This window comes from Pseudophryne corroboree (assembly GCF_028390025.1).
Source record: "Pseudophryne corroboree isolate aPseCor3 chromosome 12 unlocalized genomic scaffold, aPseCor3.hap2 SUPER_12_unloc_1, whole genome shotgun sequence".
Lineage (NCBI taxonomy): Eukaryota > Metazoa > Chordata > Amphibia > Anura > Myobatrachidae > Pseudophryne > Pseudophryne corroboree.
Genome location: NW_026967485.1, coordinates 1,095,994 through 1,117,565, shown reverse-complemented (window position 1 = coordinate 1,117,565; position 21,572 = coordinate 1,095,994). Strand labels below are relative to the sequence as shown.

The 21,572-nt window shown below is 49.3% G+C and overlaps 29 non-coding genes and 3 pseudogenes across 29 annotated transcripts; 14 read left to right on the top strand and 18 right to left on the bottom strand.

The window, feature by feature from the left end:
- The first annotated feature begins 335 nt into the window (after positions 1-335).
- Positions 336-499, top strand: LOC134982919 (U1 spliceosomal RNA). Its single transcript, XR_010191547.1, has one exon. It is a non-coding gene; the product is annotated as a U1 spliceosomal RNA (small nuclear RNA).
- Positions 500-651: 152 nt separating this feature from the next.
- LOC134982272 (U1 spliceosomal RNA) lies at positions 652-787 on the top strand (annotated as a pseudogene).
- A 698-nt stretch (positions 788-1,485) lies between these two features.
- LOC134982688 (U1 spliceosomal RNA) lies at positions 1,486-1,649 on the top strand. Its single transcript, XR_010191362.1, has one exon. It is a non-coding gene; the product is annotated as a U1 spliceosomal RNA (small nuclear RNA).
- Positions 1,650-1,801: 152 nt separating this feature from the next.
- Positions 1,802-1,964, top strand: LOC134982785 (U1 spliceosomal RNA). The gene has a single exon (XR_010191450.1). It is a non-coding gene; the product is annotated as a U1 spliceosomal RNA (small nuclear RNA).
- A 674-nt stretch (positions 1,965-2,638) lies between these two features.
- Positions 2,639-2,802, top strand: LOC134982545 (U1 spliceosomal RNA). The gene has a single exon (XR_010191231.1). It is a non-coding gene; the product is annotated as a U1 spliceosomal RNA (small nuclear RNA).
- A 152-nt stretch (positions 2,803-2,954) lies between these two features.
- On the top strand, positions 2,955-3,117 carry LOC134982801 (U1 spliceosomal RNA). The gene has a single exon (XR_010191465.1). It is a non-coding gene; the product is annotated as a U1 spliceosomal RNA (small nuclear RNA).
- A 674-nt stretch (positions 3,118-3,791) lies between these two features.
- LOC134982907 (U1 spliceosomal RNA) lies at positions 3,792-3,955 on the top strand. Its single transcript, XR_010191537.1, has one exon. It is a non-coding gene; the product is annotated as a U1 spliceosomal RNA (small nuclear RNA).
- Positions 3,956-4,107: 152 nt separating this feature from the next.
- Positions 4,108-4,243, top strand: LOC134982217 (U1 spliceosomal RNA; annotated as a pseudogene).
- Positions 4,244-4,944: 701 nt separating this feature from the next.
- On the top strand, positions 4,945-5,108 carry LOC134982713 (U1 spliceosomal RNA). Its single transcript, XR_010191385.1, has one exon. It is a non-coding gene; the product is annotated as a U1 spliceosomal RNA (small nuclear RNA).
- A 152-nt stretch (positions 5,109-5,260) lies between these two features.
- Positions 5,261-5,423, top strand: LOC134982903 (U1 spliceosomal RNA). The gene has a single exon (XR_010191533.1). It is a non-coding gene; the product is annotated as a U1 spliceosomal RNA (small nuclear RNA).
- Positions 5,424-6,097: 674 nt separating this feature from the next.
- On the top strand, positions 6,098-6,261 carry LOC134982658 (U1 spliceosomal RNA). The gene has a single exon (XR_010191333.1). It is a non-coding gene; the product is annotated as a U1 spliceosomal RNA (small nuclear RNA).
- Positions 6,262-6,413: 152 nt separating this feature from the next.
- Positions 6,414-6,576, top strand: LOC134982783 (U1 spliceosomal RNA). The gene has a single exon (XR_010191448.1). It is a non-coding gene; the product is annotated as a U1 spliceosomal RNA (small nuclear RNA).
- An 828-nt stretch (positions 6,577-7,404) lies between these two features.
- On the bottom strand, positions 7,405-7,567 carry LOC134982829 (U1 spliceosomal RNA). The gene has a single exon (XR_010191491.1). It is a non-coding gene; the product is annotated as a U1 spliceosomal RNA (small nuclear RNA).
- Positions 7,568-7,719: 152 nt separating this feature from the next.
- Positions 7,720-7,883, bottom strand: LOC134982490 (U1 spliceosomal RNA). Its single transcript, XR_010191181.1, has one exon. It is a non-coding gene; the product is annotated as a U1 spliceosomal RNA (small nuclear RNA).
- Positions 7,884-8,557: 674 nt separating this feature from the next.
- LOC134982905 (U1 spliceosomal RNA) lies at positions 8,558-8,720 on the bottom strand. Its single transcript, XR_010191535.1, has one exon. It is a non-coding gene; the product is annotated as a U1 spliceosomal RNA (small nuclear RNA).
- Positions 8,721-8,862: 142 nt separating this feature from the next.
- On the bottom strand, positions 8,863-9,026 carry LOC134982657 (U1 spliceosomal RNA). The gene has a single exon (XR_010191332.1). It is a non-coding gene; the product is annotated as a U1 spliceosomal RNA (small nuclear RNA).
- A 674-nt stretch (positions 9,027-9,700) lies between these two features.
- On the bottom strand, positions 9,701-9,863 carry LOC134982902 (U1 spliceosomal RNA). Its single transcript, XR_010191531.1, has one exon. It is a non-coding gene; the product is annotated as a U1 spliceosomal RNA (small nuclear RNA).
- Positions 9,864-10,015: 152 nt separating this feature from the next.
- Positions 10,016-10,179, bottom strand: LOC134982712 (U1 spliceosomal RNA). Its single transcript, XR_010191384.1, has one exon. It is a non-coding gene; the product is annotated as a U1 spliceosomal RNA (small nuclear RNA).
- A 674-nt stretch (positions 10,180-10,853) lies between these two features.
- On the bottom strand, positions 10,854-11,016 carry LOC134982814 (U1 spliceosomal RNA). The gene has a single exon (XR_010191477.1). It is a non-coding gene; the product is annotated as a U1 spliceosomal RNA (small nuclear RNA).
- A 152-nt stretch (positions 11,017-11,168) lies between these two features.
- Positions 11,169-11,332, bottom strand: LOC134982577 (U1 spliceosomal RNA). Its single transcript, XR_010191260.1, has one exon. It is a non-coding gene; the product is annotated as a U1 spliceosomal RNA (small nuclear RNA).
- A 674-nt stretch (positions 11,333-12,006) lies between these two features.
- LOC134982782 (U1 spliceosomal RNA) lies at positions 12,007-12,169 on the bottom strand. The gene has a single exon (XR_010191447.1). It is a non-coding gene; the product is annotated as a U1 spliceosomal RNA (small nuclear RNA).
- Positions 12,170-12,321: 152 nt separating this feature from the next.
- Positions 12,322-12,485, bottom strand: LOC134982671 (U1 spliceosomal RNA). Its single transcript, XR_010191345.1, has one exon. It is a non-coding gene; the product is annotated as a U1 spliceosomal RNA (small nuclear RNA).
- Positions 12,486-13,183: 698 nt separating this feature from the next.
- Positions 13,184-13,319, bottom strand: LOC134982216 (U1 spliceosomal RNA; annotated as a pseudogene).
- A 152-nt stretch (positions 13,320-13,471) lies between these two features.
- LOC134982710 (U1 spliceosomal RNA) lies at positions 13,472-13,635 on the bottom strand. The gene has a single exon (XR_010191382.1). It is a non-coding gene; the product is annotated as a U1 spliceosomal RNA (small nuclear RNA).
- A 674-nt stretch (positions 13,636-14,309) lies between these two features.
- On the bottom strand, positions 14,310-14,472 carry LOC134982935 (U1 spliceosomal RNA). Its single transcript, XR_010191561.1, has one exon. It is a non-coding gene; the product is annotated as a U1 spliceosomal RNA (small nuclear RNA).
- A 4,185-nt stretch (positions 14,473-18,657) lies between these two features.
- On the bottom strand, positions 18,658-18,773 carry LOC134982446 (U5 spliceosomal RNA). Its single transcript, XR_010191141.1, has one exon. It is a non-coding gene; the product is annotated as a U5 spliceosomal RNA (small nuclear RNA).
- Positions 18,774-19,048: 275 nt separating this feature from the next.
- On the bottom strand, positions 19,049-19,164 carry LOC134982398 (U5 spliceosomal RNA). The gene has a single exon (XR_010191097.1). It is a non-coding gene; the product is annotated as a U5 spliceosomal RNA (small nuclear RNA).
- Positions 19,165-19,438: 274 nt separating this feature from the next.
- Positions 19,439-19,554, bottom strand: LOC134982371 (U5 spliceosomal RNA). The gene has a single exon (XR_010191072.1). It is a non-coding gene; the product is annotated as a U5 spliceosomal RNA (small nuclear RNA).
- A 286-nt stretch (positions 19,555-19,840) lies between these two features.
- LOC134982375 (U5 spliceosomal RNA) lies at positions 19,841-19,956 on the bottom strand. The gene has a single exon (XR_010191076.1). It is a non-coding gene; the product is annotated as a U5 spliceosomal RNA (small nuclear RNA).
- A 270-nt stretch (positions 19,957-20,226) lies between these two features.
- Positions 20,227-20,342, bottom strand: LOC134982361 (U5 spliceosomal RNA). The gene has a single exon (XR_010191063.1). It is a non-coding gene; the product is annotated as a U5 spliceosomal RNA (small nuclear RNA).
- A 144-nt stretch (positions 20,343-20,486) lies between these two features.
- LOC134982916 (U1 spliceosomal RNA) lies at positions 20,487-20,649 on the top strand. The gene has a single exon (XR_010191545.1). It is a non-coding gene; the product is annotated as a U1 spliceosomal RNA (small nuclear RNA).
- Positions 20,650-21,320: 671 nt separating this feature from the next.
- LOC134982591 (U1 spliceosomal RNA) lies at positions 21,321-21,484 on the top strand. The gene has a single exon (XR_010191273.1). It is a non-coding gene; the product is annotated as a U1 spliceosomal RNA (small nuclear RNA).
- The last annotated feature ends 88 nt before the right edge of the window (positions 21,485-21,572 follow it).

The following is a 21,572-nucleotide window of genomic DNA, read 5'->3' as shown; positions in this document are numbered from 1 at the left end:
GCCGCCATGCCCTGCATGCCCCTTTTCTCTTTTCATATGCAGATGAGGGTTCCAGTCAACTTTGGCCCACTGCTTGGATAACATCACCGTATGCAAATCCGTCTGCTGCAGACCTTCCCCCAGGAGTGCTTGTACTAGTTGTTGCATATGGTTTGATATTTGATGGTGCTTCAGTATTAGGCAGCCTTCCGCCCTCCCATGTTCATCTGAAAAGATGTGGTCTCCCTGCAGTTGTTGTCCCCAGATGAGAGTTCCCTTGTGCTGCCTCAGTTGAATCTCCTTTACTTGACAGAGATGTGCCTGAGCAGCGGCCCTCACCAGCCCTATCCCAAATCATACTTATTTTGCATAGGAGATACCATGGTCATGAAGATTGTTCTCCCAGGGTGAGGTTCATTCATTGCATTCTGGGTATGCTGACCCCTGTGATTTTCCCAAATGTGGGAAACTCGACTGCATTATTTGTGGTAGTGGGGGACTGTGTTTGTGCTTTCCTCTGGTCAGCTCTGGTAAAAGTCAGATTTCTTTGTCTCAGATCTTCCTCTAGCCTTGTTCTTCTTTCGAGAGTTCCCTGGTGCTGCCTCAGTTGGATCTCCTTCACTTCACAGGGGGGAACCCGAGCAGCGACCCTCCCCAGCTCTAGCCCAACTCCTACTTACCTGCCAGGTGAGATACTATGATCATGAAGGTGCTTCTCCCAGGGCAAGGCTCAACCATTGCACTCTGGGTGTGCTGCTCATGCGATTTCCCCAAATGTGGGAAACTTGACTGCATAATTTGTGTTTCCCCTCGTCGGCTCTCGTATAATTCAGATCTCTTTGTCTCAGGTCTCTCTCCAGCCTAGTTTGCTGTCTGTTTCCACTTCTCTTTTCTTGAGCCGCTCCCTTCTATGCCCTTGCGCACTATCCTGACTTCTCCCGTCTGCTTACTTCGTGCCTTCCAACGCACAATGCGAACTACAGGTAGTGCTGCAGGGCCCACACCCTTTTACTTGCCTTACAGAGCAGCTCTGGAGCTGTTACAGTGCCCAGCTGCTGCAAGAAATCAGCTTGAATGCTTCAGGGGATGGGGCATGGCCAACATGAGCCCCACACCAAAGGAGGGTGGAGGTGTTTAATGCGAACTAGGGGTCATCCAAGCACCGCAAAAGGCCGCCATGCCCTGCACGCCCCTTTTCTCTTTTCATATGCAGACGAGGGTTGAAGCCAACTTTGACCCACTGCTTGGATGACATCACCGTATGCAAATCCGTCTTCTGCAGAACTTCCCCCAGGAATGCTTGCACTAGTTGTTGCATTTGGTTTGTTGTTTGGGGGTGCTTCAGCATTAGGCAGCCTTCTGCCCTCACATGTTCATCTGAAAATATGTGTTCTCCCTGCAGTTGTTGTCCCCAGATGAGAGTTCCCTTGTGCTGCCTCAGTTGAATCTCCTTTACTTGACAGAGATGTGCCTGAGCAGCGGCCCTCCCCAGCCCTATCCCATATCATACTTATTTTGCATAGGCGATACCATGGTCATGAAGATTTTTCTCCCAGGGTGAGGTTCATGCATTGCATTCTGGGTATGCTGACCCCTGTGATTTCCCCAAATGTGGGAAACTCGACTGCATTATTTGTGGTAGTGGGGGACTGTGTTTGTGCTTTCCTCTGGTCAGCTCTGGAAAAAGTCAGATTTCTTTGTCTCAGATCTTCCTCTAGCCTTGTTCTTCTTTCGAGAGTTCCCTTGTGCTGCCTCAGTTGGATCTCTTTCACTTGACAGGGGGGTGCCCGAACAGCGACCCTCCCCAGCTCTAGCCCATCTCCTACTTACCTGCCAGGTGAGATACTATGATCATGAAGGTGCTTCTCCCAGGGCAAGGCTCACCCATTGCACTCTGGGTGTGCTGCCCCTGCGATTTCCCCAAATGTGGGAAACTTGACTGCATAATTTGTGTTTCCCCTGGTCGGCTCTCGTATAATTCAGATCTCTTTGTCTCAGGTCTCTCTCCAGCCTAGTTTGCTGTCTGTTTCCACTTCTCTTTTCTTCAGCCGCTCCCTTCTATACCCTTGTGCACTATCCTGACTTCTCCTCCCGTCTGCTTCCTTTGTGCCTTCCAATGCACAATGCAAACTACAGGTAGTGCTGCAGGGCCCACACCCTTTTACTTGCCTTACAGAGCAGCTCTGGAGCTGTTACAGTGCCCAGCTGCTGCAAGAAATCAGCTTGAATGCTTCAGGGGATGGGGCATGGCCAACATGAGCCCCACACCAAAGGAGGGTGGAGGTGTTTAATGCGAACTAGGGGTCATCCAAGCACCGCAAAAGGCCGCCATGCCCTGCACGCCCCTTTTCTCTTTTCATATGCAGATGAGGGTTGAAGCCAACTTTGACCCACTGCTTGGATGACATCACCGTATGCAAATCCGTCTTCTGCAGAACTTCCCCCAGGAATGCTTGCACTAGTTGTTGCATTTGGTTTGTTGTTTGGGGGTGCTTCAGTATTAGGCAGCCTTCTGCCCTCCCATGTTCATCTGAAAATATGTGTTCTCCCTGCAGTTGTTGTCCCCAGATGAGAGTTCCCTTGTGCTGCCTCAGTTGAATCTCCTTTACTTGACAGAGATGTGCATGAGCAGCGGCCCTCCCCAGCCCTATTCCAAATCATACTTATTTTGCATAGGAGATACCATGGTCATGAAGATTGTTCTCCCAGGGTGAGGTTCATTCATTGCATTTTGGGTATGCTGACCCCTGTGATTTCCCCAAATGTGGGAAACTTGACTGCATTATTTGTGGTAGTGGGGGACTGTGTTTGTGCTTTCCTCTGGTCAGCTCTGGTAAAAGTCAGATTTCTTTGTCTCAGATTTTCCTCTAGCCTTGTTCTTCTTTCGAGAGTTCCATTGTGCTGCCTCAGTTGGATCTCCTTCACTTGACAGGGTGGTACCCGAGCAGTGACCCTCCCCAGCTCTAGCCCAACTCCTACTTACCTGCCAGGTGAGATACTATGATCATGAAGGTGCTTCTCCCAGGGCAAGGCTCACCCATTGCACTCTGGGTGTGCTGCCCCTGCGATTTCCCCAAATGTGGGAAACTTGACTGCATAATTTGTGTTTCCCCTGGTCGGCTCTCGTATAATTCAGATCTATTTGTCTCAGGTCTCTCTCCAGCCTAGTTTGCTGTCTGTTTCCACTTCTCTTTTCTTCAGCCGCTCCCTTCTATACCCTTGTGCACTATCCTGACTTCTCCTCCCGTCTGCTTACTTTGTGCCTTCCAATGCACAATGCAAACTACAGGTAGTGCTGCAGGGCCCACACCCTTTTACTTGCCTTACAGAGCAGCTCTGGAGCTGTTACAGTGCCCAGCTGCTGCAAGAAATCAGCTTGAATGCTTCAGGGGATGGGGCATGGCCAACATGAGCCCCACACCAAAGGAGGGGGGAGGTGTTTAATGCGAACTAGGGGTCATCCAAGCACTGCAAAAGGCCGCCATGCCCTGCATGCCCCTTTTCTCTTTTCATATGCAGATGAGGGTTCCAGTCAACTTTGGCCCACTGCTTGGATAACATCACCGTATGCAAATCCGTCTGCTGCAGACCTTCCCCCAGGAGTGCTTGTACTAGTTGTTGCATATGGTTTGATATTTGATGGTGCTTCAGTATTAGGCAGCCTTCCGCCCTCCCATGTTCATCTGAAAAGATGTGGTCTCCCTGCAGTTGTTGTCCCCAGATGAGAGTTCACTTGTGCTGCCTCAGTTGAATCTCCTTTACTTGACAGAGATGTGCCTGAGCAGCTGCCCTCACCAGCCCTATCCCAAATCATACTTATTTTGCATAGGAGATACCATGGTCATGAAGATTGTTCTCCCAGGGTGAGGTTCATTCATTGCATTCTGGGTATGCTGACCCCTGTGATTTTCCCAAATGTGGGAAACTCGACTGCATTATTTGTGGTAGTGGGGGACTGTGTTTGTGCTTTCCTCTGGTCAGCTCTGGTAAAAGTCAGATTTCTTTGTCTCAGATCTTCCTCTAGCCTTGTTCTTCTTTCGAGAGTTCCCTGGTGCTGCCTCAGTTGGATCTCCTTCACTTCACAGGGGGGAACCCGAGCAGCGACCCTCCCCAGCTCTAGCCCAACTCCTACTTACCTGCCAGGTGAGATACTATGATCATGAAGGTGCTTCTCCCAGGGCAAGGCTCAACCATTGCACTCTGGGTGTGCTGCTCCTGCGATTTCCCCAAATGTGGGAAACTTGACTGCATAATTTGTGTTTCCCCTCGTCGGCTCTCGTATAATTCAGATCTCTTTGTCTCAGGTCTCTCTCCAGCCTAGTTTGCTGTCTGTTTCCACTTCTCTTTTCTTCAGCCGCTCCCTTCTATACCCTTGTGCACTATCCTGACTTCTCCTCCCCTCTGCTTACTTTGTGCCTTCCAATGCACAATGCACACTACAGGTAGTGCTGCAGGGCCCACACCCTTTTACTTGCCTTACAGAGCAGCTCTGGAGCTGTTACAGTGCCCAGCTGCTGCAAGAAATCAGCTTGAATGCTTCAGGGGCTGGGGCATAGCCAACATGAGCCCCACACCAAAGGAGTGTTGAGGTGTTTAATGCAAACTAGGGGTCAGCCAAGCGCCGCAAAAGGCCACCATGCCCTGCACGCCCCTTTTCTCTTTTCATATGCAGACGAGGGTTGAAGCCAACTTTGACCCACTGCTTGGATGACATCACCATATGCAAATCCATCTGCGGCAGGCCTTCCCCCAGGAATGCTTGCACTAGTTGTTGCATTTGGTTTGTTGTTTGGGGGTGCTTCAGTATTAGGCAGCCTTCTGCCCTCCCATGTTCATCTGAAAATATATGTTCTCCCTGCAGTTGTTGTCCCAAGATGAGAGTTCCCTTGTGCTGCCTCAGTTGAATCTCCTTTACTTGACAGAGATGTGCATGAGCAGCGGCCCTCCCCAGCCCTATTCCAAATCATACTTATTTTGCATAGGAGATACCATGGTCATGAAGATTTTTCTCCCAGGGTGAGGTTCATTCATTGCATTTTGGGTATGCTGACCCCTGTGATTTCCCCAAATGTGGGAAACTTGACTGCATTATTTGTGGTAGTGGGAGACTGTGTTTGTGCTTTCCTCTGGTCAGCTCTGGTAAAAGTCAGATTTCTTTGTCTCAGATTTTCCTTTAGCCTTGTTCTTCTTTCGAGAGTTCCCTTGTGCTGCCTCAGTTGGATCTCCTTCACTTGACAGGGGGGTACCCGAGCAGCGACCCTCCCCAGCTCTAGCCCAACTCCTACTTACCTGCCAGGTGAGATACTATGATCATGAAGGTGCTTCTCCCAGGGCAAGGCTCACCCATTGTACTCTGGGTGTGCTGCTCCTGCGATTTCCCCAAATGTGGGAAACTTGACTGCATAATTTGTGTTTCCCCTGGTCGGCTCTCGTATAATTCAGATCTCTTTGTCTCAGGTCTCTCTCCAGCCTAGTTTGCTGTCTGTTTCCACTTCTCTTTTCTTCAGCCGCTCCCTTCTATACCCTTGTGCACTATCCTGACTTCTCCTCCCGTCTGCTTACTTTGTGCCTTCCAATGCACAATGCAAACTACAGGTAGTGCTGCAGGGCCCACACCCTTTTACTTGCCTTACAGAGCAGCCCTGGAGCTGTTACAGTGCCCAGCTGCTGCAAGAAATCAGCTTGAATGCTTCAGGGGCTGGGGCATAGCCAACATGAGCCCCACACCGAAGGAGGGTGGAGGTGTTTAATGCAAACTAGGGGTCAGACAAGCGCCGCAAAAGGCCACCATGCCCTGCACGCCCCTTTTCTGTTTTCATATGCAGACGAGGGTTGAAGCCAACTTTGACCCCCTGCTTGGATGACATCACCATATGCAAATCCGTCTTCTGCAGAACTTCCCCCAGGAATGCTTGCACTAGTTGTTGCATTTGGTTTGTTGTTTGGGGGTGCTTCAGTATTAGGCAGCCTTCTGCCCTCCCATGTTCATCTGAAAATATGTGTTCTCCCTGCAGTTGTTGTCCCCAGATGAGAGTTCCCTTGTGCTGCCTCAGTTGAATCTCCTTAACTTGACAGAGATGTGCCTGAGCAGCGGCCCTCCCCAGCTCTATCCCAAATCATACTTATTTTGCATAGGAGATACCATGGTCATGAAGATTATTCTCCCAGGGTGAGGTTCATTCATTGCATTCTGGGTATGCTGACCCCTGTGATTTCCCCAAATGTGGGAAACTCGACTGCTTTATTTGTGGTAGTGGGGGACTGTGTTTGTGTTTTCCTCTGGTCAGCTCTGGTAAAAGTCAGATTTCTTTGTTTCAGATCTTCCTCTAGCCTTGTTCTTCTTTCGAGAGTTCCCTTGTGCTGCCTCAGTTGGATCTCCTTCACTTGACAGGGGGGTGCCCAAGCAGAGACCCTCCCCAGCTCTAGCCCAACTCCTACTTACCTGCCAGGTGAGATACTATGATCATGAAGGTGCTTCTCCCAGGGCAAGGCTCACCCATTGCACTCTGGGTGTGCTGCCCCTGCGATTTCCCCAAATGTGGGAAACTTGACTGCATAATTTGTGTTTCCCCTGGTCGGCTCTCGTATAATTCAGATCTCTTTGTCTCAGATCTCTCTCCAGCCTAGTTTGCTGTCTGTTTCCACTTCTCTTTTCTTCAGCCGCTCCCTTCTATACCCTTGTGCACTATCCTGACTTCTCCTCCCGTCTGCTTACTTTGTGCCTTCCAATGCACAATGCAAACTACAGGTAGTGCTGCAGGGCCCACACCCTTTTACTTGCCTTACAGAGCAGCTCTGGAGCTGTTACAGTGCCCAGCTGCTGCAAGAAATCTGCTTGAATGCTTCAGGGGATGGGACATGGCCAACATGAGCCCCACACCAAAGGAGGGTGGAGCAGAAGGCTGACTAATACTGAAGCACCCACAAACAACAAACCAAATGCAACAACTAGTGCAAGCATTCCTGGGGGAAGGCCTGTTGCAGATGGATTTGCATATGGTGATGTCATCCAAGCAGTGGGTCAAAGTTGGCTTCAACCCTCGTCTGCATATGAAAACAGAAAAGGGGCGTGCAGGGCATGGTGGCCTTTTGCGGCGCTTGACCGACCCCTAGTTTGCATTAAACACCTCCACCCTCCTTCGGTGTGGGGCTCATGTTGGCTATGCCCCAGCCCCTGAAGCATTCAAGCTGATTTCTTGCAGCAGCTGGGCACTGTAACAGCTCCAGAGCTGCTCTGTAAGGCAAGTAAAAGGGTGTGGGCCCTGCAGCACTACCTGTAGTTTGCATTGTGCATTGGAAGGCACAAAGTAAGCAGACGGGAGGAGAAGTCAGGATAGTGCACAAGGGTATAGAAGGGAGCGGCTGAAGAAAAGAGAAGTGGAAACAGACAGCAAACTAGGCTGGAGAGACACCTGAGACAAAGAGATCTGAATTATACGAGAGCCGACCAGGGGAAACACAAATTATGCAGTCAAGTTTCCCACATTTGGGGAAATCGCAGGAGCAGCACACCCAGAGTGCAATGGGTGAGCCTTGCCCTGGGAGAAGCACCTTCATGATCATAGTATCTCACCTGGCAGGTAAGTAGGAGTTGGGCTAGAGCTGGGGAGGGTCGCTGCTCGGGTACCCCCCTGTAAAGTGAAGGAGATCCAACTGAGGCAGCACAAGGGAACTCTCGAAAGAAGAACAAGGCAAGAGGAAAATCTGAGACAAAGAAATCTGACTTTTACCAGAGCTGACCAGAGGAAAGCACAAACACAGTCCCCCACTACCACAAATAATGCAGTTGAGTTTCCCACATTTGGGGAAATCACAGGGGTCAGCATACCCAAAATGCAATGAATGAACCTCACCCTGGGAGAACAATCTTCATGACCATGGTATCTCCTATGCAAAATAAGTATGATTTGGAATAGGGCTGGGGAGGGCCGCTGCTCATGCACATCTCTGTCAAGTAAAGGAGATTCAACTGAGGCAGCACAAGGGAACTCTCATCTGGGGACAACAACTGCAGGGAGAACACATATTTTCAGATGAACATGGGAGGGCAGAAGGCTGCCTAATACTGAAGCACCCCCAAACAACAAACCAAATGCAACAACTAGTGCAAGCATTCCTGGGGGAAGTTCTGCAGAAGACGGATTTGCATACGGTGATGTCATCCAAGCAGTGGGTCAAAGTTGGCTTCAACCCTCATCTGCATATGAAAAGAGAAAAGGGGCGTGCAGGGCATGGCGGCCTTTTGCGGTGCTTGGATGACCCCTAGTTCGCATTAAACACCTCCACCCTCCTTTGGTGTGGGGCTCATGTTGGCCATGCCCCATCCCCTGAAGCATTCAAGCAGATTTCTTGCAGCAGCTGGGCACTGTAACAGCTCCAGAGCTGCTCTGTAAGGCAAGTAAAAGGGTGTGGGCCCTGCAGCACTACCTGTAGTTTGCATTGTGCATTGGAAGGCACAAAGTAAGCAGACGGGAGGAGAAGTCAGGATAGTGCACAAGGGTATAGAAGGGAGCAGCTGAAGAAAAGAGAAGTGGAAACAGACAGCAAACTAGGCTGGAGAGAGACCTGAGACAAAGAGATCTGAATTATACGAGAGCCGACCAGGGGAAACACAAATTATGCAGTCAAGTTTCCCACATTTGGGGAAATCGCAGGGGCAGCACACCCAGAGTGCAATGGGTGAGCCTTGCCCTGGGAGAAGCACCTTCAAGATCATAGTATCTCACCTGGCAGGTAAGTAGGAGTTGGGCTAGAGCTGGGGAGGGTCTCTGCTCGGGCACCCCCCTGTCAAGTGAAGGAGATCCAACTGAGGCAGCACAAGGGAACTCTCAAAAGAAGAACAAGGCTCTGAAACAAAGAAATCTGACTTTTACCAGAGCTGACCAGAGGAAAACACAAACACAGTCCCCCACTACCACAAATAAAGCAGTCGAGTTTCCCACATTTGGGGAAATCACAGGGGTCAGCATACCCAGAATGCAATGAATGAACCTCACCCTGGGAGAATAATCTTCATGACCATGGTATCTCCTATGCAAAATAAGTATGATTTGGGATAGAGCTGGGGAGGGCCGCTGCTCAGGCACATCTCTGTCAAGTTAAGGAGATTCAACTGAGGCAGCACAAGGGAACTCTCATCTGGGGACAACAACTGCAGGGAGAACACATATTTTCAGATGAACATGGGAGGGCAGAAGGCTGCCTAATACTGAAGCACCCCCAAACAACAAACCAAATGCAACAACTAGTGCAAACATTCCTGGGGGAAGGCCTGCCGCAGATGGATTTGCATATGGTGATGTCATCCAAGCAGTGGGTCAAAGTTGGCTTCAACCCTCGTCTGCATATGAAAACAGAAAAGGGGCGTGCAGGGCATGGTGGCCTTTTGCGGCGCTTGTCTGACCCCTAGTTTGCATTAAACACCTCCACCCTCCTTCGGTGTGGGGCTCATGTTGGCTATGCCCCAGCCCCTGAAGCATTCAAGCTGATTTCTTGCAGCAGCTTGGCACTGTAACAGCTCCAGAGCTGCTCTGTAAGGCAAGTAAAAGGGTGTGGGCCCTGCAGCACTACCTGTAGTTTGCATTGTGCATTGGAAGGCACAAAGTAAGGAGACGGGAGGAGAAGTCTGGATAGTGCACAAGGGTATAGAAGGGAGCGGCTGAAGAAAAGAGAAGTGGAAACAGACAGCAAACTAGGCTGGAGAGAGACCTGAGACAAAGAGATCTGAATTATACGAGAGCCGACCAGGGGAAACACAAATTATGCAGTCAAGTTTCCCACATTTGGGGAAATCGCAGGAGCAGCACACCCAGAGTACAATGGGTGAGCCTTGCCCTGGGAGAAGCACCTTCATGATCATAGTATCTCACCTGGCAGGTAAGTAGGAGTTGGGCTAGAGCTGGGGAGGGTCGCTGCTCGGGTACCCCCCTGTAAAGTGAAGGAGATCCAACTGAGGCAGCACCAGGGAACTCTCGAAAGAAGAACAAGGCTAAAGGAAAATCTGAGACAAAGAAATCTGACTTTTACCAGAGCTGACCAGAGGAAAGCACAAACACAGTCTCCCACTACCACAAATAATGCAGTCAAGTTTCCCACATTTGGGGAAATCACAGGGGTCAGCATACCCAAAATGCAATGAATGAACCTCACCCTGGGAGAAAAATCTTCATGACCATGGTATCTCCTATGCAAAATAAGTATGATTTGGAATAGGGCTGGGGAGGGCCGCTGCTCATGCACATCTCTGTCAAGTAAAGGAGATTCAACTGAGGCAGCACAAGGGAACTCTCATCTTGGGACAACAACTGCAGGGAGAACATATATTTTCAGATGAACATGGGAGGGCAGAAGGCTGCCTAATACTGAAGCACCCCCAAACAACAAACCAAATGCAACAACTAGTGCAAGCATTCCTGGGGGAAGGACTGCCGCAGATGGATTTGCATATGGTGATGTCATCCAAGCAGTGGGTCAAAGTTGGCTTCAACCCTCGTCTGCATATGAAAAGAGAAAAGGGGCGTGCAGGGCATGGTGGCCTTTTGCGGCGCTTGGCTGACCCCTAGTTTGCATTAAACACCTCCACCCTCCTTTGGTGTGGGGCTCATGTTGGCTATGCCCCAGCCCCTGAAGCATTCAAGCTGATTTCTTGCAGCAGCTGGGCACTGTAACAGCTCCAGAGCTGCTCTGTAAGGCAAGTAAAAGGGTCTGGGCCCTGCAGCACTACCTGTAGATCGCATTGTGCGTTGGAAGGCACAAAGTAAGCAGACAGGAGGAGAAGTCAGGATAGTGCGCAAGGGCATAGAAGGGAGCGGCTCAAGAAAAGAGAAGTGGAAACAGACAGCAAACTAGGCTGGAGAGAGACCTGAGACAAAGAGATCTGAATTATACGAGAGCCGACCAGGGGAAACACAAATTATACAGTCAAGTTTCCCACATTTGGGGAAATCGCAGGAGCAGCACACCCAGAGTGCAATGGGTGAGCCTTGCCCTGGGAGAAGCACCTTCATGATCATAGTATCTCACCTGGCAGGTAAGTAGGAGTTGGGCTAGAGCTGGGGAGGGTCGCTGCTCGGGTACCCCCCTGTAAAGTGAAGGAGATCCAACTAAGGCAGCACAAGGGAACTCTCGAAAGAAGAACAAGGCTAGAGGAAAATCTGAGACAAAGAAATCTGACTTTTACCAGAGCTGACCAGAGGAAAGCACAAACACAGTCCCCCACGACCACAAATAATGCAGTTGAATTTCCCACATTTGGGGAAATCACAGGGGTCAGCATACCCAAAATGCAATGAATGAACCTCACCCTGGGAGAAAAATCTTCATGACCATGGTATCTCCTATGCAAAATAAGTATGATTTGGAATAGGGATGGGGAGGGCCGCTGCTCATGCACATCTCTGTCAAGTAAAGGAGATTTAACTGAGGCAGCACAAGAAAACTCTCATCTGGGGACAACAACTGCAGGGAGAACACACATTTTCAGATGAACATGGGAGGGCAGAAGGCTGCCTAATACTGAAGCACCCCCAAACAACAAACCAAATGCAACAACTAGTGCAAGCATTCCTGGGGGAAGTTCTGCAGAAGACGGATTTGCATACGGTGATGTCATCCAAGCAGTGGGTCAAAGTTGGCTTCAACCCTCATCTGCATATGAAAAGAGAAAAGGGGCGTGCAGGGCATGGCGGCCTTTTGCGGTGCTTGGATGACCCCTAGTTCGCATTAAACACCTCCACCCTCCTTTGGTGTGGGGCTCATGTTGGCCATGCCCCATCCCCTGAAGCATTCAAGCTGATTTCTTGCAGCAGCTGGGCACTGTAACAGCTCCAGAGCTGCTCTGTAAGGCAAGTAAAAGGGTGTGGGCCCTGCAGCACTACCTGTAGTTTGCATTGTGCATTGGAAGGCACAAAGTAAGCAGACGGGAGGAGAAATCAGGATAGTGCACAAGGGTATAGAAGGGAGCGGCTGAAGAAAAGAGAAGTGGAAACAGACAGCAAACTAGGCTGGAGAGAGACCTGAGACAAAGAGATCTGAATTATACGAGAGCCGACCAGGGGAAACACAAATTATGCAGTCAAGTTTCCCACATTTGGGGAAATCGCAGGGGCAGCACACCCAGAGTGCAATGGGTGAGCCTTGCCCTGGGAGAAGCACCTTCATGATCATAGTATCTCACCTGGCAGGTAAGTAGGAGTTGGGCTAGAGCTGGGGAGGGTCGCTGTTCGGGCACCCCCCTGTCAAGTGAAAGAGATCCAACTGAGGCAGCACAAGGGAACTCTCGAAAGAAGAACAAGGCTAGAGGAAGATCTGAGACAAAGAAATCTGACTTTTTCCAGAGCTGACCAGAGGAAAGCACAAACACAGTCCCCCACTACCACAAATAATGCAGTCGAGTTTCCCACATTTGGGGAAATCACAGGGGTCAGCATACCCAGAATGCAATGAATGAACCTCACCTTGGGAGAACAATCTTCATGACCATGGTATCGCCTATGCAAAATAAGTATAATTTGGGATAGGGCTGGGGAGGGCCGCTGCTCAGGCACATCTCTGTCAAGTAAAGGAGATTCAACTGAGGCAGCACAAGGGAACTCTCATCTGGGGACAACAACTGCAGGGAGAACACATATTTTCAGATGAACATGTGAGGGCAGAAGGCTGCCTAATACTGAAGCACCCCCAAACAACAAACCAAATGCAACAACTAGTGCAAGCATTCCTGGGGGAAGGCCTGCAGCAGATGGATTTGCATATGGTGATGTCATCCAAGCAGTGGGTCAAAGTTGGCTTCAACCCTCGTCTGCATATGAAAAGAGAAAAGGGGCGTGCAGGGCATAGCGGCCTTTTGCAGCGCTTGGATGACCCCTAGTTCGCATTACACACCTCCACCCTCCTTCGGTGTGGGGCTCATGTTGGCTATGCCCCAGCCCCTGAAGCATTCAAGCTGATTTCTTGCAGCAGCTGGGCACTGTAACTGCTCCAGAGCTACTCTGTAAGGCAAGTAAAAGGGTGTGGGCCCTGCAGCACTACCTGTAGTTCGCATTGTGCGTTGGAAGGCACGAAGTAAGCAGACGGGAGAAGTCAGGATAGTGCGCAAGGGCATAGAAGGGAGCGGCTCAAGAAAAGAGAAGTGGAAACAGACAGCAAACTAGGCTGGAGAGATACCTGAGACAAAGAGATCTGAATTATACGAGAGCCGACGAGGGGAAACACAAATTATGCAGTCAAGTTTCCCACATTTGGGGAAATCGCAGGAGCAGCACACCCAGAGTGCAATGGTTGAGCCTTGCCCTGGGAGAAGCACCTTCATGATCATAGTATCTCACCTGGCAGGTAAGTAGGAGTTGGGCTAGAGCTGGGGAGGGTCGCTGCTCGGGTTCCCCCCTGTGAAGTGAAGGAGATCCAACTGAGGCAGCACCAGGGAACTCTCGAAAGAAGAACAAGGCTAGAGGAAGATCTGAGACAAAGAAATCTGACTTTTACCAGAGCTGACCAGAGGAAAGCACAAACACAGTCTCCCACTACCACAAATAATGCAGTCAAGTTTCCCACATTTGGGGAAATCACAGGGGTCAGCATACCCAAAATGCAATGAATGAACCTCACCCTGGGAGAAAAATCTTCATGACCATGGTATCTCCTATGCAAAATAAGTATGATTTGGAATAGGGCTGGGGAGGGCCGCTGCTCATGCACATCTCTGTCAAGTAAAGGAGATTCAACTGAGGCAGCACAAGGGAACTCTCATCTTGGGACAACAACTGCAGGGAGAACATATATTTTCAGATGAACATGGGAGGGCAGAAAACTGCCTAATACTGAAGCACCCCCAAACAACAAACCAAATGCAACAACTAGTGCAAGCATTCCTGGGGGAAGGCCTGCCGCAGATGGATTTGCATATGGTGATGTCATCCAAGCAGTGGGTCAAAGTTGGCTTCAACCCTCGTCTGCATATGAAAAGAGAAAAGGGGCGTGCAGGGCATGGTGGCCTTTTGCGGCGCTTGGCTGACCCCTAGTTTGCATTAAACACCTCCACCCTCCTTTGGTGTGGGGCTCATGTTGGCTATGCCCCAGCCCCTGAAGCATTCAAGCTGATTTCTTGCAGCAGCTGGGCACTGTAACAGCTCCAGAGCTGCTCTGTAAGGCAAGTAAAAGGGTGTGGGCCCTGCAGCACTACCTGTAGTTCGCATTGTGCGTTGGAAGGCACAAAGTAAGCAGACAGGAGGAGAAGTCAGGATAGTGCGCAAGGGCATAGAAGGGAGCGGCTCAAGAAAAGAGAAGTGGAAACAGACAGCAAACTAGGCTGGAGAGAGACCTGAGACAAAGAGATCTGAATTATACGAGAGCCGACCAGGGGAAACACAAATTATACAGTCAAGTTTCCCACATTTGGGGAAATCGCAGGAGCAGCACACCCAGAGTGCAATGGGTGAGCCTTGCCCTGGGAGAAGCACCTTCATGATCATAGTATCTCAACTGGCAGGTAAGTAGGAGTTGGGCTAGAGCTGGGGAGGGTCGCTGCTCGGGTACTGGACTATTAGTAATGTACTGTAGTATGCTGAGCACCACAATGCAGCACAAGACAATGAGCAGTGATACTGAGCACTGATGAGGATACTACTGAGAACTGACACTGAGCAGGAGAGACACACTACTAGTATTACTGAGCAGCAATAAGTAACCACTGATACTGAGCACTGATATTGAGATTTCCACTGAGAGAACATAGCCACGTCCTCTCCGCTCTCTCTTCAATGCACGAGTAAAAATGGCAGCAACGCGCAGCTCTTTATATGTTACAGTGCCCAGCTGCTGCAAGAAATCAGCTTGAATGCTTCAGGGGATGGGGCATGGCCAACATGAGCCCCACACCAAAGGAGGGTGGGGGTGTTTAATGCAAACTAGGGGTCATCCAAGCACTGCAAAAGGCCGCCATGCCCTGCATGCCCCTTTTCTCTATGGAATCCGAATCAGCATGAATGCTTCAGGGGATGGGGCATGGCCAACATGAGCCCCACACCAAAGGAGGGTGGGGGTGTTTAATGCGAACTAGGGGTCATCCAAGCACTGCAAAAGGCCGCCATGCCCTGCATGCCCCTTTTCTCTTTTTATATGCAGATGAGGGTTCCAGCCAACTTTGGCCCACTGCTTGGATGACATCACCGTATGCAAATCCTTCTGCTGCAGACCTTCCCCCAGGAATGCTTGTACTAGTTGTTGGATATGGTTTGATATTTGATGGTGCTTCAGTATTAGGCAGCCTTCCGCCCTCCCATGTTCATCTGAAAAGATGTGGTCTCCCTGCAGTTGTTGTCCCCAGACGAGAGTTCCCTTGTGCTTCCTCAGTTGAATCTCCTTAACTTGACGGGGGAGGGGCTGCCCGAGCTGCCACCCTCCCCAGCCCTATCCCAACTCGTACTTATTTTACATATTAGATCTCTTGATCATGAAGATTGTTATCACAGGGTGAGGTTCATCCATTATATTTTAAAATAGGAAGGTACAAATTACATATTTGAATTGCATCTATGTGCTGGATTCAAATGTCCCCCCCCCCCTTCCTTTCTCAATTGTGCCCGTCAGCAGCTATTCTAAGGTTGCTGCCAATGGGTGTGACACATTCATTTCTTCTGTGGGGTACACTGGACTCCACAAGGATTCACATTGGGGTGTAGAGTAGGATCTTGATCTGAGGCACCAACCGGCTCAAAGCTTTTGACTGTTCCCAAGAAGCTCAGTGCATTCTCCTCTATAACCCCGCTTCCATGAACAGGGAGCTCAGTTTGTAGTTGGTGCCTTCAGTAGCAGGCCAATTAACAGGGGCCTGCCTCAGGCAGCCTATTCTTAGCTATTAATTTTGACAAGAAAAGAAGAACTTGTTTTATGAGAATCTACAAGGGCTGCAGCAGGCTAGGTCTAATAGACATCTTTACTGCAGCTTCATCACTCCCAGCGGCGCTGTATACTCCCGTGCCCTGGTTGCTGGGTCACTGCAGCGGAGGCTCCGGTTTCATCCTAAGGTCAGTCACACACACACCACCCTTCCGGATCACGAGGCCGCTGATGAAGGGGAGCGAGGCCGTAGGGGGTGGGCCGTGTGCGCACTGCGGTGGACACTGATTACTGGGCAGCCGCTCCACTAGCCACCAGGTACAGTTAAGGAGCACAGGTCTGGGGGTTTTTCTCCTATATTAACCCAATTTTGCACTGCCCGCAGCGCATTGTGATAGGTAATAGGGCCTGATTCAGGTTGGATTGCAATCACAATAAGCGATCCAACTGCAAAAATTGCTAAGAGCATACGCATGTGCCTGCATTTTCTGCGGCACCCCGCAGAGAATGTGATCGCCTCTGCCTGTCAATCGGGGCGGGGAAGGGGGGGAGAGGTGGGTCAGCAACACTCCATTTCCAAGTCAGGGATGGAGCGGTGCGGGGGCAAGGCTTCAAAATGGGGTCTGCAACGGAGGAGACACAGGGGGCGTGGTCACAGCGGCTGTATGACATCACATTCAGCCGCTGTGATCACAAAAATGGTGGCGGCTTCCTGCGCGCACATACAGTCTGCACCAGCAGGAGCCTACACCATTTTTTATGATCACGCTGAACTGCAGTGCGACTGCAATTACAGCATGGTCAAGAAGGGAGGCGTCATGCTGGGTGGCCATGCCCTGTCACTGTGCAGGAGCCAGCACCGCTCACACACTAGTCCCCGGGTGCAGCCCCCAACCCCCGGGACACCCGGAGCAACAAAATGTAGATTCAGGCCACCAGGCCACGCCCCTACCTATGAAACCATGCCTCCTTTTTACCATTGCGCTGCTTATCTGCGCGCACTGCATTACAATCTCCCTCGCCACCTCTCTGGGTGTCACCAGTGATAGTGACACCTCTGCCATGCTTGTAGCAGCTGGTCCTAAGATCTACGCCTCACACCCTGAGTGTTTGCCCTTGTGACTTGTTGATCATCATAGCGAAGCAGATGCTTACAGAAAACTGCAGGGGCTTAGATTGAAAATAAAAAAATTGATGGGTATAAGGTAGAGAGGAGCGGGTTCGGTTCTCCGAGAACCGAATTCCCCACGAACTCCACGTGGTTTACACTGGTCCGAGGCAGGCTCGGTTGTTCCCGCCTGACTCGGAAAACCTGAACAAGGGAAAATGTCATCATCCCGCTGTCGGATTCTTGCGAGATTCGGATTCCATAGAGAAAAGGGGCATGCAGGGCATGGCGGCCTTTTGCAGTGCTTGGATGACCCCTTGTTCGCATTAAACACCCCCACCCTCCTTTGGTGTGGGGCTCATGTTGGCCATGCCCCATCCCCTGAAGCATTCAAGCTGATTTCTTGCAGCAGCTGGGCACTGTAACAGCTCCAGAGCTGCTCTGTAAGGCAAGTAAAAGGGTGTGGGCCCTGCAGCACCACCTGTAGTTCGCATTGTGCGTTGGAAGGCACAAAGTAAGCAGACGGGAGGAGAAGTCAGGATAGTACACAAGGGCATCCTTTTCTCTTAGTCCGTAGAGGATGCTGGGGTCACATTAAGAACCATGGGGTATAGACGGGATCCGCAAGAGACATGGGCACTTTAAGACTTTCAAAGGGTGTGAACTGGCTCCTCCCTCTATGCCCCTCCTCCAGACTCCAGTTATAGGAACTGTGCCCAGGGAGACGGACATTTCGAGGAAAGGATTTATAGTTAAACTAAGGTGAGCATCTTACCAGCTCACACCTTAAGCATGCCGCAGAACGTGGCATTCAACAGAACACAAGCCAACGGCATGAACAATTGCAGCAAAAAGCTGACCAGAACCGTAACACAACATGTGTATAACCACAAGTAATAACTGCAGACACAGTATGGACTGGGACGGGTGCCCAGCATCCTCTACGTACTAAGAGAAAAGGATTTACCGGTAGGTATTAAAATCCTATTTTCTCATACGACCTAGAGGATGCTGGGGTCACATTAAGAACCATGGGGTTATACCAAAGCTCTTGAACGGGTGGGAGAGTGCGTACGACTCTGCAGCACCGAATGACCCAACTTGAGGTTATCATCAGCCAAGGTATCAAACTTGTAAAACTTAGCAAAAGTGTTTACTAAATAGCTGCTCGGCAAAGTTGCAATGCCGAGACTCCCCGACCAGCTGCCCAGGATGAACCCACCTTTCTAGTAGAATGGGTCTTCACCTAATTCAGTAACGGCAATTCCACGAATGAGCATGCTGAATCTTACCACAGATCCAGCGCATAATGGTCTGCATGGAAGCAGGACACCCAATCATGTTGGGAGCATACAGGACAAACAGAGCCTCTGTTTTCCTAATCTGAACCGTTCTGGTGACATAAATTTTCAAAGTTCTGACCACAGCCAGAGACTTTGACTCAACGAAGGTGTCAGTGGCCAAAGGCACCATGTGGAAAGATGAACCACCTTCGGCAGAAATTGTTGACGTGTCCTCAATTCTGCTCTATCTTCATGAAAGATCAAATAAAGGCTCTTGTGATACTGCATGGTTTGTACTGTTTTCCATGTGCTCCCAGATCTTTCAAGCAAGTAGCATGGTCAAGAAAGTTCTGTTTGAAAAGAAACAAACATTTACTGTCATTGTTATGCAAATAAACTTACATTAAAGCTAACAAGAAAGCACACTCGTTCTGTCTTTAAACTGATAAAAGATACCCCAATAATATGGGGCATGCAAAAATTGAGATAAAACTCAGTTTTGCTCCTCTCCACGGAAATCTTTAATAAAAGGCGAAATATTTGTTAGTTCTGAAGAGAAACCAGAGCATGACCAAGATTCCACCTGTCGCCTGAGTGCCATGCCAGCAGTTCTCATTCAGCTCAAAGTGAGCACCCAATTTGAATGAAAGAAAGCAGATTTCTCACCAGGCTTCCCCTTGCTATAAACATGGTTTGTACTCTTTTCCATGTGCTCCCAGATCTTTCAAACAATTAGTGTGGTCAAGAAAGTTCTGTTTGAAAAGAAACAAACATTTACTGTAATTTCTATGCAAATGAGCTTACATTAAAGCACACTCGTTCTATCTTTAAACCAATAAAATAAAACCCCAATAAGATGGGGCATGCAAAAATTGAGATAAAACTCAGTTTTGCTCCTCTCCACGGAAATCTTTAGTAAAAGGCGAAAGATTTGTTCGTTCTGAAGAGAAACCACAGCATGACCAAGATTCTACCTGTCGCCTGAGTGCCATGCCAGCAGTCCTCATTCAGCTCAAAGTGAGCACCCAATTTGAAAGAAAGAAAGCAGATTTCTCACCAGGCTTCCCCTTGCTATAAACATGGTTTGTACTCTTTTCCATGTGCTCCCAGATCTTTCAAGCAATTAGTATAGTCAAGAAAGTTCTGTTTGAAAAGAAACAAACATTTACTGTCATTTCTACGCAAATGAGCTTACATTAAAGCACACTCGTTCTATCTTTAAACTGATAAAAGAAACCCCAATAAGACGGGGCATGCAAAAATTGAGATAAAACTCAGTTTTGCTCCTCTCCACGGAAATCTTTAGTAAAAGGCGAAAGATTTGTTCGTTCTGAAGAGAAACCAGAGCATGACCAAGATTCCACCTGTCGCCTGAGTGCCATGCCAGCAGTCCTCATTCAGCTCAAAGTGAGCACCCAATTTGAAAGAAAGAAAGCAGATTTCTCACCAGGCTTCCCCTTGCTATAAGCATGGTTTGTACTCTTTTCCATGTGCTCCCAGATCTTTCAAGCAATTAGTATGGTCAAGAAAGTTCTGCTTGAAAAGAAACAGACATTTATTGTCATTGTTATGCAAATATACTTACATTAAAGCTAACAAGAAAGCACACTTGTTCTGTCTTTAATCCGATAAAAGAAACCCCAATAATATGGGACATGCAAAAATTGAGATAAAACTCAGTTTTGCTCCTCTCCACGGAAATCTTTAGTAAAAGGCGAAAGATTTGTTCGTTCTGAAGAGAAACCAGAGCATGACCAAGATTCCACCTGTCGCCTGAGTGCCGTGCCAGCAGTCCTCATTCAGATCAAAGTGAGCGCCCAATTTGAAAGAAAGCAGATTTCTCACCTGTCTTCTCCTTGCTATAAGCATGGTTTGTACTGTATTCCATGTGCTCCCAGATCTTTCAAGCAAGTAGCATGGTCAAGAAAGTTCTGTTTGAAAAGAAACAAACATTTACTGTCATTTCTATGCAAATGAGCTTACATTAAAGCACACTCATTCTATCTTTAAACCGATAAAAGAAACCCCAAAAAGATGGGGCATGCAAAAATTGAGATAAAACTCGGTTTTGCTCCTCTCCACGGAAATCTTTAGTAAAAGGCGAAAGATTTGTTCGTTCTGAAGAGAAACCAGAGCATGACCAATATTTTTATCTGAAAATATGTGTTCTCCCTGCAGTTGTTGTCCCCAGATGAGAGTTCCCTTGTGCTGCCTCAGTTGAATCTCCTTTACTTGACAGGGTGATGCTCGAGCAGCGACCCTCCCCAGCTCTAGCCCAACTCCTACTTACCTGCCAGGTGAGATACTATGATCATGAAGGTGCTTCTCCCAGGGCAAGGCTCACCCATTGCACTCTGGGTGTGCTGCTTCTGCGATTTCCCCAAATGTGGGAAACTTGACTGCATAATTTGTGTTTCCCCTGGTCGGCTCTCGTATAATTCAGATCTCTTTGTCTCAGGTCTCTCTCCAGCCTAGTTTGCTGTCTGTTTCTACTTCTCTTTTCTTGAGCCGCTCCCTTCTATGCCCTTGCGCACTATCCTGACTTCTCCCGTCTGCTTACTTTGTGCCTTCCAACGCACAATGCAAACTACAGGTAGTGCTGCAGGACCCACACCCTTTTACTTGCCTTACAGAGCGTCTCTGGAGCAGTTACAGTGCCCAGCTGCTGCAAGAAATCAGCTTGAATGCTTCAGGGGCTGGGGAATAGCCAACATGAGCCCCACACCGAAGGAGGGTGGAGGTGTGTAATGCGAACTAGGGGTCATCCAAGCGCCGCAAAAGGCCGCCATGCCCTGCACGCCCCTTGTCTCTTTTCATATGCAGACGAGGGTTGAAGCCAACTTTGACCCACTGTTTGGATGACATCACCATATGCAAATCCATCTGCTGCAGGCCTTCCCCCAGGAATGCTTGCACTAGTTGTTGCATTTGGTTTGTTGTTTGGGGGTGCTTCAGTATTAGGCAGCCTTCTGCCCTCCCATGTTCATCTGAAAATATATGTTCTCCCTGCAGTTGTTGTCCCCAGATGAGAGTTCCCTTGTGCTGCCTCAGTTGAATCTCCTTTACTTGACAGAGATGTGCCTGAGCAGCGGCCCTCCCCAGCCCTATCCCAAATCATACTTATTTTGCATAGGCGATACCATGGTCATGAAGATTGTTCTCCCAGGGTGAGGTTCATTCATTGCATTCTGGGTATGCTGACCCCTGTGATTTCCCCAAATGTGGGAAACTCGACTGCATTATTTGTGGTAGTGGGGGACTGTGTTTGTGCTTTCCTCTGGTCAGCTCTGGTAAAAATCAGATTTCTTTATCTCAGATCTTCCTCTAGCCTTGTTCTTCTTTCGAGAGTTCCCTTGTGCTGCCTCAGT